Source organism: Aethalodelphis obliquidens, unplaced genomic scaffold (assembly GCF_003676395.1).
Source record: "Aethalodelphis obliquidens isolate GAN/ISIS:26980383/991018 unplaced genomic scaffold, ASM367639v1 scaffold67, whole genome shotgun sequence".
NCBI lineage: Eukaryota > Metazoa > Chordata > Mammalia > Artiodactyla > Delphinidae > Aethalodelphis > Aethalodelphis obliquidens.
Genome location: NW_020838011.1, coordinates 881,724 through 893,657, shown reverse-complemented (window position 1 = coordinate 893,657; position 11,934 = coordinate 881,724). Strand labels below are relative to the sequence as shown.

At 35.3% G+C, this 11,934-nt stretch overlaps 1 long non-coding RNA gene across 1 annotated transcript; it reads right to left on the bottom strand.

The window, feature by feature from the left end:
- Positions 1 to 1,638: 1,638 nt before the first annotated feature.
- LOC113611070 (uncharacterized) lies at positions 1,639 to 11,559 on the bottom strand. The gene is made up of 3 exons (XR_003429346.1): positions 11,454 to 11,559; positions 9,459 to 9,521; positions 1,639 to 1,720 (listed from the first exon to the last, which is right to left on the bottom strand). It is a non-coding gene; the product is annotated as an uncharacterized LOC113611070 (long non-coding RNA).
- Positions 11,560 to 11,934: the final 375 nt, after the last annotated feature.

Below are 11,934 nucleotides of genomic sequence, written 5' to 3'. Positions count from 1 at the left end.
TTGATTTCTCAACCTTGAGGTGTTTACAGGCTTAGGTTTTGGTTTTGTTATAAAGGCTGCTAAGGTATTAGAACCACCTCATCTCCTGGCCTCCTTGTTTAATTAATAACAGCATATATCAGGGAGTGTTTGATGAAGGAATCTTATAAATTATCTAGGTCAACCACATTCTGAAACTTGAAACAGGCTCAGGAAACTGATACAGCACAATCAAAATCCTGCCTCTTCCACTCACTTCTGGGTGACTTGAGCAAGTGTTTTTCCCTTTGCTAGCTTTCACTTCTCTGATCTGCCAAATGAAAAAAATAACTGTCCCTTCCTATAAAGTTTTGGAAAATTAGCTGTCACTGACCAATCATGAGGGCTCCATAAATGTTAGTTATAAGTAACTTCCTTCTATTCAATCATTCATTCAACAAGTATTTGTTGGTGGCTAATGTGTGGCACACATTGTTTTGGGAACCAGTGACAAAGCAATGAACAATATTAAATACATTCCCCCAACTGGTCATCAAACTTCTATTTGAAGACCTCCAGTGAAAGGAAACCTACTACCTCCTGAAGCAGCTCATTTAGGCAATTGTGATGTAAGATATACTGCCTTAAATTAAGTAAAAATGAGTTACTTTGCAATTTCTATTCATTAACACTATTTCCACAGGACTAGAGATCCTCCTGAGTAAGTGTGCTGACTTTTCACCACACAGGCTTTTAAATATAGAAGGCAGTTTGAGAGAAGCCTGGCTCCTTAAAGGCCTGCAATGCTCTCTGACTCTGGACTGGTCACTTTCTCCAAATCTACCCTTTGCTTGTTTTCCTGTGTCTCTTTGAAAGAATGGTGTACGGAACTAGCCATGGTACTTCCTTTTTTGAGATAATGTGCCTCTTTTTAATAAAGTCCAGGCTCAAAGTAGATTTACCAACAGCCACATGACAATAACAATTCATATTGAGCTTCAGGTCATCCGAAAGCTCACTGGTCTAAGCCTCATATCCCTCATTTTATACTTGTAAAGTTTTGTGTTTTCTTTAAATAAACTGCAGAATGGTTTATATCTTTTTATATTTATCACAGCAACATACTGACATTAATTTGCCTCTAGTTTTCTTTACCATGCAATATTTTACCGTCCCTCTCAATTTTGTGTAATTTGCGAATTCAAACATGGCACATCTCTCTCCATGTAGGTCATTGCTATAAAATGTAGGCCACTGCCAGTGTTGAGAGGCAAACTCATTGTTCCTGCATTAAAATTCTCCCTCCGGTTTAATATCAAGCTATTCATCATGACTGTTTAGATACCATCAATCCTTTATATATCCATCTGATAATGCTATTTTCTCTAGAGCCATATTACCATGGTGAAAATTCAAATTACAATTTCCAATATCCTTTTCTGGCATTTATCTTAGTCTTCATAATTTTTTTGGCCACGCCATGCCTCTTGTGAGATCTTAGTTCACCCAGCAGGGATCAAACCTGGGCCCTGGCAGTGAAAGCACTGAGTCCTAACCACTGGACTGCCAGGGAATTCCTAGTCTTTAAAATTCTTAAAAATTCTTACTCTCTAATATTCCTTCTACAAGTTCTTTCATAGAACAGAATCTAATCCTAGAATAAAAGAAATGTAAAAACTTACTTTTAGAATCCAATCATTCCCTTACAATTTCTTCATCCTTTGGAGGTGTTTTCTCCTTTTTCTTCCTTTCCAGATATTTGCTTTAAGTGAGAGGACAACAATTTGAGCAGTTATAATCTCTTCACATCTTTCTCATGTATATTTATACCTCTAAACCCAAGGAGTGGGCTCAATTCCTTCCTTCCCTCTCACCTTCCTCTCTCCCTCCCTTCTACCCTTCCTCCCTCCCTCTCTTCTTTCGCTCTTTCCTTCCTTCCCACCCTCCCTCCCTCCCTCCCTCTGCCTGGGCTTACTTCTCTTTCAGCACCACCCCCCACTGCCATCTGCTTTTCTTTCTCCAGAAATAATTATAAAATAAACTTTTGTTATCAAGAGGTAATATAAAGTGCAAAGAGCACACATTTTTGGTGGAGCAAGTAATTTTCTATGATTTGGGCACTTGCTTAATCTCTTTAAACTTACTTCATAAGTTTTTATGAACAATAACTGAACAGATATAAAAGACTTAAAGCATTTTTAAAGCATAATAAACGTTAAATAAATGTTAATGTAGCATGAGTTTAAAGTTACACTCTACAATTTAGATGGCTGAAATATGTTGTTTGTGTTTTTACCAGAAACAGATCTAATCTCTACTACAGATTCCTCATTCCCACTCAATAGTGGGAAGAGGGGAAGCAGTGTGAACAGACTTTCAACTCAGCACCAAAACTATCTTAGTCTATCTCAGTTTTAAAACAGTGGTTATTGGATGCTTGTTTTTGTTGTTTTGCTGTTGCTGTTTGGGAAATACTCAGTAAATTTAAAAAATCTAATATCCTATCCATGTAGATATTCCTGCTTCTTCAAAGAAACTCTGTTTTCTCCTTATTTCCATGGTGGTCTTAGGCAAAATTCTCATCATAGTCACCCTTCCTCTGGCCCCATTTACAAAAGTAGAGCACTTTCTCCTTCACTTCTTTGTCTGGTGGAAACTTTCCTTCCATCACATCTTAAATCCTAACTATGACTTAAAATAAAATTCTATGATTTGAGACCCCCAGACACGGCTCTTGAAATGTAAAAGGGAGTATTTGGAGCAGACTGTCTTTAGGCAAATTAGAAAAGAATCATACCATCCTCAACTCAAAGAAAGAAGTGAAAGTATTTTTTTTTCATTTTTAATAATAACAGTGACAAAAAACAAAGTCATTCTGTACAAATACTGTAGATCAAAATTTGAAAATAGTGTAACAAATTTGAATTTTTAATTACAGTTATTTAAAAGTTAAGGTCACTAGGATATAATAATTTGTTGTGAAAGAGTTATACTCCTTGCTTTCATGGAAATGAAAGTGTTTATTACAATTTCCATGCATACTTGCTCCAATATTTGTTTTCTATCAAAAAATAAATTTGAATAATGTGACAGGGTGGATCTTAAGTCATTTGTAATATATTTTATGAGGAACTTCTTCCTTTGCTGGCAAAGGTAATATAGAAAAAGGGCTATAAAGATATTTTAAAAGATGTCCAGCAAATTTGTGTCCAAATATATCACAAGATGATAATGAAAGCTGTACTAGGTTTTATAAAATTTAAGCATTTTAGTTCTTCAAGAATAGAGGTATCATCAATAGCACATTTCTTACTATGTTCATCAGTTAATTTTATTGGTAAATATATATGCTACTTTAAACATATAAAATCTAATTCTTTCAACATAGTAAGCCGTTCATAAGGAAGAAACTGCATTTGACATGGAAAAATTGATTTTCAGATTATATTTGAATCACAGATGTGCTGATTATGAGGTTTGTACTCAAAATGAGTCTTCTTTATCCTTTTTCTTGAATTGGAGAAACTGGTGTCAGTAATGGTAGTGTGTAATTTATTTGGCATCAATAATATTTATCATAAATGTCAACAATTTGTTTTCTGCAAAGAATTTCATAATCTTTTCAATGATTTCAGGGACTGTTATACACTGATTTTTGTTTATGCATCATTTTGCCTATAACATTAAGTTTGCTTAAAATATCATTAGTGCAGACCAAACAAATTTTTAAAGTATATTTTTAAAATATATCTTTGTTTTTCATTACAGGATTTAGATCTTTATAAATACATCAACAATTTCTAAAAGAGCATTAGAAGAGTATCCACTAACGAGTATTCTATGGCACAAAGGCATCAATTCGACATTCTCATTGCTGTTTTAACAATGGTGGCAAACTTATGCAGGTAAATATACTTTTAATATACTTCAATATTACTTCACACTGAAAAGCATTTTAAATGTATAGGAATTAATATAGATTTTTATTGGGTTGGCCAAAAAGTGCCTTAGGTTTTTAAATAAAAATAAAAGACATTTTTCATTTTCACCATGAGCTTTATTGAACAACGTAGTCACCCTTTTGTTCCACTACCTTCTGCCATTTTTCAGGCAACTTCATAATACCATCTTCCCAAAACTTTTTATCTTTTTGAGCAAAGAACTGTTCCAGGTGCCTTTTATAGTCTTCCAGGGAATTGAATTTTTTTCCATTAAGAGAATTTTGTAAAGACCTAAATAAATGGAAATCCGAAGGTGCAAGGTCTGGTGAATATGGCAGATGAATCAGAACTTCCCAGCCAAACTGTAACAGTTTTTGCCTGGTCATCAAAGAAACATGCGGTCTTGTGTTGTCCTGAGGGAAGATTATGCGTTTCCTTTTTTTTTTTATTTATTTTTTGTGGTCCGCGGGCCTCTCACTGTTGTGGCCTCTCCCGTTGCGGAGCACAGGCTCCGGACGCGCAGGCCCAGCGGCCATGGCTCACGGGCCCAGCCGCTCCGCGGCATGTGGGATCTTCCCGGACCGGGGCACGAACCCGTGTCCCCTGCATCGGCAGGTGGACTCTCAACCACTGCGCCACCAGGGAAGCCCGATTATGCGTCTTCTATTGACTAATTCTGGATGCTTTTCATCGAGTGCTGTTTTCAGCTGGTCTAACTGGGAGCAGTACTTATTGGCATTAATCGTTTGGTTTTCCAGAAGGAGCTCATAATAGAGGACTCCCTTGAAATCCCACCATATACACAGCATCACCTTCTTTGGATGAAGACCAGCGTTTGGTGTGGTTGGTGGTGGTTCATTTCCCTTGCCCCATGATTTCTTCTGTTCAACATTATCGTACAGTATCCACTTTTCATCACCCATCACAATTTGTTTTAAAAACGGAACATTTTCATTATGTTTAAGCAGAGAATCACATGCAGAAATACAGTCAACTTACGTGGAACCCAAACATCAAAGCAATTAACATAACCAAGCTGGGGCAAATAATTTTCAACGCTTGATTTGGTGATTTGGATATTTTGAGTATGTCGGCTATCTCCCGCGTGGTATAACGTTGATTGTTCTCAATTAATGTCTCGATTTGATTGCTATCAACTTCAACTTGTCTACCCGACCGTGGAGCATCATCCAATGAGAAATCTCCAGCACGAAACTTTGCAAACACTTTTGACATCTTCGATCAGTCACAGCACCTTCTCCATACACTGCACAAATCTTTTCTTGCGTTTCAGTTGCGTTTTTACTTTTCTTGAAATAATAAAGCATAATACACTGAAAATGTTGCTTTTTTCTTCCATCTTCAATATTAAAATGGCTACACAAAAATTCACCAATTTTGATGTCTTTTTTAAAATGCACGCTGATATGACAGCTTTCATATACAATCTAAAAACTGAATGAAGTTAAAGACAACTAAGTGCTACTAGAGCCATCTTATGGAAAAAAACGAACGAAACTTTTGGCCCACCCAATACCTTACTATTTACCACAAATTTAGACCATGCACAGACGTGTAAAATATCTTCAACTATTTTGAGTATCTTCTACCCATTCTCTTTTCCAAGCATATGTGCGGTATTATTGTATCTCTTACACCTCAAATTACGTTGTTATATCTAGATTTTGGTTGCTCTTTTTTTCTTTAAGTACTTTTCCAAGAATATGTATGATTGTTCTATGACTATGTTTTTTGTTGGATTTAAAAGAAAACTTAAAATGTTCATTTTGATATATTTTTCTGCAGTAGAAGAAAATCCCATGATGTAAATATCATAGAGCTTCTTGGATTATCCTCTGAACACTGGTCATTGCCTTGGCAAAAACTAAATTTTGTATATAATTTGCTCAACAAAACCTTGCCAGTATTCTTATGTTTACTTCTACTCTGTTTAGAAAGCTTCAATAGTTTATCGGATTTCAAATTTGAACACAACGCTATTTTCACTCTTTTCATCTTTGTCAAGATGTTGTCATGAATGTTGTCTATGTTTTGCCCCTTCTCATTCTTCAGCTGAACATTTTACATCCCCACCTAATTTGCAAAATAGAAAAACATATATAAAATCCTTTGGTTTGTAATAAAGTAACAAGGATCTAGTATATTTTTAGCAATTTGGAAGAACCCATTAATGCTTCTAAAGTCTGTTCTGTCATTTGGTAATTTTTAAATTTTCCATTGTTTAATATTCATGTTACATCAAGTATCCAGATCTCCAGAAAATATATTTGGTTTAATGAATCTTCATGTACATTTTATCCTAGTTTTTCTTGAAATTTACCATTTCTGGTTGACATGTAGCTAGAAGCTAAATTCGCATCCTTCTTCATCAGTGACACATTAGTGCTACATTACACTGAGATGGATAGCTCTGAAATCTCCTTTTTATAGCATTACATCTCTTTTCTCCAAAAATGTATCTAAATAATACAAAATATTTTCCTTTGTTTACTTCTCTGATGGCTTTCCATTTTGTTTTCTAAAACCTATATTTTTATCCCGACATATGAGAAAAACACCATATAATAACTTAGAAGTTATTTTAAAATATGTAACAATTTGAAAATATATGAACATAATAAACCCATAAAATTTTAACAGTAGATAATTTTTGCACTGACAAAATTTCCAACAATAGAACATTTGCTCAAAAACAACTGGCCAATTACCTGATAATTTATAAGTACTTATAGTTAGGATAATTTATATCTATGCAATGTCTACTTTGTGATTTAAATGTATTAGTCAGGGTTCTCCAAAGAAACAGAAGCAAAGAATATATATAAAGAAACTTACTATAAGGTATTGGCTCATACAATGATGGAGGCTGAGAAGTCCCATGATCTGCAGTCTCCAAGCTGGAGACCCAGGAAGGCCAATGGTGTAGTTAGAAAACCTGAGAGCTAGAGAGCCAATGGTGTAGATTTCAGTCCAAGCGTGAAGGCCTGAGAACAAGGAATGCCAAGGGCAGCAGAAGATCAGTGCCCCAGCTCAGTAGTCAGGTAGAGAATAAGAGAAAGAGAAAGAGAGCTAGAACAAGAAAGACCTCCTTTCCTCCACCTTTTTGTTCTATTCAGGCCCTCAACCCACTGGATGAAGCCCATCTACATTGGGAAGGTCATTTCCCTTTACTCAGTCCACTGATCCAAATGCTAACCTCTTCTGGAAACACGTGCACAGACAACACACCCAGAAATAATGTTTAACCGTATATCTGGCATCCCATGATCCAGTCAGACTGACACATAAAATTAACTACCACAACAAGTGATAATTAGTTATTACATAGTGGTTCATGTAATAACGAAGATACCTGTAATTTATATTGTGAACTCAGCAATATGATCTTTGTCCTATAAACATATGGCAAGACGATGTAAAGGAGAATATTATATATCAACTTAACTAATCCACTTACAATGGAGAATCTTTTTTCTTTCAATTTCAAAGAAATAAAAAATAAGACTGTCATGTAGAAACAGCTAATTTTAAATTCTGTTAGATCAATGAGCTCTTTCAGTTATCAAACTCATTCCTCTTTCATAAGTCAAAGGAGAATGATATATTAATATATGAATTGTGCAAAAATAAAACACTTTACTTCCATCTTTGGGAAAGTTCTTGTAAAATAACGAACAGCTGATTGCCAGAGATGTTACCATCTCCATTGTTACTGGAAGTGCCTGTTTAAACCAGCACAACTGGAGTTTGCAACCCTTTTTACTTTTGGCAGATTGAATGCCTGCTTCTATTGCTGCTTTTCTGCCCAGATTATTGCTCCAGATATTTCCAGTCCTGCCCAGATGATTGACCAGAAGCTCCTGAAATATCCATACACACAGGGGCCACAGTATAGGCCTCTGTTACCGCTAAAAGTTTCCCCTATTAGGATACAGAGAAGATCCCTCACCAAGGCAAACTATCACAGATATTGCCCATAGTTCTTTCTTTTCTGACATCATCTCTGATGACAACTAGGTTTAGGATATACAATCTGATTCATCCTCACTTTAACTAAGGTGCACTATCTGTAGCTTTATGATGAATGTCTGTTTCCTAAGGTAAGGAGAAAACCAATAGATCTATCATAAGTCTTTTTCTTTTTTTTTCCTAAAAATTTTTGAAGGCATGAGATCCACACAACAAGCTATATTAATTCCATTTATGGCAGTTGGATATTCAATTTAGATCCTAATACCACACAAGTTTTCTCCCCACCAAGTTCCCAAATATCAGTCTATGAAACCTAATGGATCCTTGAATTATATTTTTTATAACACAGGTCTAATTCGATCTTTGCATTTTACTATGTAGAAATAGGTCCCAATGGAATTCAATAAATTATCCACTTTACAAAGGCATTTAGTAGTTAAATTGGACTCTCCTAGACTATTCAATGTGGCCTCACATTTCTTGTTATGGTAAATTTATGAATTTATAACTCATAATTGTCAGCATTACTGATATTTGTAAAGAAGTCCATTTCCTTTCAACCAGACTACTATGTATCTGAATGATGAGTTAATTTCCAACTCAACAACTCTCCCCAGAGTTCCAAAATGTCTTCTCTAGAATTTTAAAACTTCACCTCAATATTATTCCTAATAGTCTGTCACATTTTTAAAGGCAATGCCAGTGGCCTTAACACATTACTATTGGGTCATCCAAGCCCCCTTCCTAGAGATCAGTTTAACTATAAAAGATCTTCTGAAGGAAAAAAAAAAAGAACACTGAACAGCATTCTTATTAAAAATATGTTAGCAACATAAAAATAGCTATGTCATAAATGAAAGAAAAAATGTACTTCATGCAAGATAATGAATTAAGACAATTCTACATGTGGCATAAATTCTATGCCATGTCCTCATTTCCTAATTTGCTTTCACATTACATTCTGAGTAAGAAGCATCAGATTTCATTTTTCAAAATCCTCCATTGTAATAAAAATGTGATAAAAAGCCCCAATACTTTCAGGCTTGTTAGCACATTTTCAAAGATAACATTAGATGTACAGCCCCAAGTGGGAATAATAAAACAACACACATATCAAGCTATTGCACTTGAGAGGAAAATAACTTTGTGGTATGTTTTGTTTTTCCTGATTTACAGTTAGAACATAACTTTCAGTCATGCATTATTAACAGGAGACAGGACACGAAAAGAACTTTATTGTTCCAAGATTAATGAATGGCTGTTCTTCAGTAAACATTTGCCTGAGAGGCAGAGTTAGCTAGAACAATTTCCTCTCCTATTTCGGGGAACTTGCCATTCAGTACCTGAAAATTCAACTTTATAGAATTCTAATACCCTAAAGAAAAAAAAATAAAAACCTATGACAAAGCTGAAACTACCCACCAAAACACAAAGGAGCAGTCTGTATACTTGCCTTTGCCCTGATGGGAAAGCCTCTCACAGTTCATGTTCCTTTTTCATCTTAAAGTGCAGACAGACACTCCCTCACTACATCCCAAAATAACTAGTTACATGGGACAAACTTACCTATAACTTCCTCTTCTTCAAAGCATTTGTCTAGCACTGTGACAAACTGAAGTCCATTCCACACTGTAAAGAGCAATGAACTTTTAACCTAATATTGCTGAAGGTTCCAACATTAAAAAACAAAAACAGAATTAAACACCAAGTGGACTTTGTATTTCATGATATTCTATTTTCCCTTTCTTTCTTTCATCTTTCTGTTGAGAAACATAGCACTTAGGGTATAAGGATCAAATTTTGGTTTTCAAAGATTTGTGTCACCACTGCCCCATTCTCATAAAATATACCTTACTAATACTTTACTTTTTTTTCCTATAAGCACATTTTTATGTTCCTTTAGCTTTCAGTCATTGACAATCTTTTGGGATAACCATAGCAATAGATAATAAGTGGTATATGCATGCATATAGAATGAACCTTTATCTTTGTTATCTTTATCCTTGTTTTTCAGTAGTTTGGGTGTGTATTTCTTTGAAATTATCCTGTTTGGCACTGAGTTTTTTAATTTTAAATTTTTATCTTATATCAAATGCCCCAAGGGATTATTTGGGAATTGGGCAGTAGTCTGTATTGTAGGTCAGGTCTTCACATTATTGCTACTTCACAGTAATTTATTTCACCAACAGCAATATTTGGTATTGACTGTAGTATAGTTTTTTTTTTTAAGTATGAAAATAATTGATAGAAGAATAGTGTTTATCTCAGGACAAGGAAAGGATTGGTGTTGTCTGGGAAGATGCAGAAGGGAAACTCCTGGGGTGTGGGAAACAGGTAGAGGCTAATGCATGAATATATATATGAAAAATTAGTTGAGTTGTACAATTAAGATTAGCACACTGTATATGCTTTATATATATTATACCTTGATAAAAAATTTTAAGGCTTTTTTTTTCATTTATCATTATCACAAAAATGGCATTTATTATATTCTTGAAATTTTATACAGTACTAGCTTTAAGCACTAAAATAATATAATACAATAGCAATATTTAGTTAGTTCATTGATTATTTCTTCAGTAATACTTTCTGGGGCATCGAAAGTGTAGACATAAGACATAATACGTCCTTGAGCTCACAGTTTAGTATGGGGAGACATATAAGCTTAGGTACAGTTGTATCAGGGTAGAATTCCTATGATTAGGGAAGACAAAGCTGGGCGTTTTTTTGTTGTTGTTGTTTTTTGAACACATAAGTGGGGTCAACAACTAAGTCTGAAGGGTGGAGTATTAGGGAAAGCCTCCCTAAGGAGATGGTTGAGCTTGACATGCACTTATGGAGATTAAAATCTAAGTAAAGAAACTTTTTAAAAATGGCCAAAAAAATGTCACTGAAGTATGTTGGCAGAAGAATCAAAAATTATTACACTGCTTTTCTCCATAAATACATAAACCAGACAAATTAAGCACAACAGGTGGAGACTTTAAGACATTAATGGCTTATTGGAAATAAATTCTCACTAAATATGAAAGGTTCAAAGACAAAGTAACTGTTAATTAAAACTTTAATGGATAAAAGGAAAATTACTTCAGTGTTACCTCTAAACAAGGTCTCTGGAGAAGCTTTTAGCTGGTTAAGAGAAGACTTGTTAGGCAATAAGGCCATGAGATCTTAAGTTTTATGTGGTAGAATGATGAACACTCATGAACAGCTGGGGCTGAGATTATGTAATAACTATTAACTTCAAAGGAAGACTCTGGCCCAAAATATTAAGACTAACTAATATCACTAGCTTTCAGCCAGTAACTCCATTTCTTGTCATTCATTCCCTAGCATCAGACTCTGACCCCAAATTACCCACTTGCCTACTTCTCATACCCCCCCATACTTGCCTACTTCTCATATCCCCTATACTAATGTTTCAACCACATTTCTATCCCTCCGGACTTGCTCCTACCTGTTGCCCTATCTTGCTTCACCACTCTTTTTCTGAATGGTCCTCCATTCTCCTCTAAATTAAAAGCCATAATGGCTTAGTAAAAAAGTTTATCTTTCACTTACACGAAATCCAACACAGATGTTCCTGTTCAGTCAGGGTGATTTCCACATTATCATTTCAGCATCCAGTCTCCTTCCAGTTTCCCTTAGGGTTTGAAGTGTTCTGTAGGATCCTTTTCCAGATGGCAAATGGGGGAAGAGGAAGTATAAAGAATCATAAAGGAGGTTTTGAAGAACTAGGACTGGCAGTATTTCAAATCACTTCAGTCCACATTCAGGTGGCTAAAACTTAGTCACATGGCCACCACATCTAAATGCAAGGGAGGCTGGGAAATGTAGTCTACCTATCTGCTCAGGAAGAAGAGAAAATTATTTTGGTACGTCCATGGCAGTCTCCACCACACTTGCCCATTATCGTTCTTCATCCAGTTTCCACTTATAACTGGGCTTCCCAATATACTAAGCTTCACAGACAGATGGCTGCAGTCCCTAGTGGCCCTGAGTTGACATACCTGAATTTTGATAGTAAGAGATAGTAAGGACT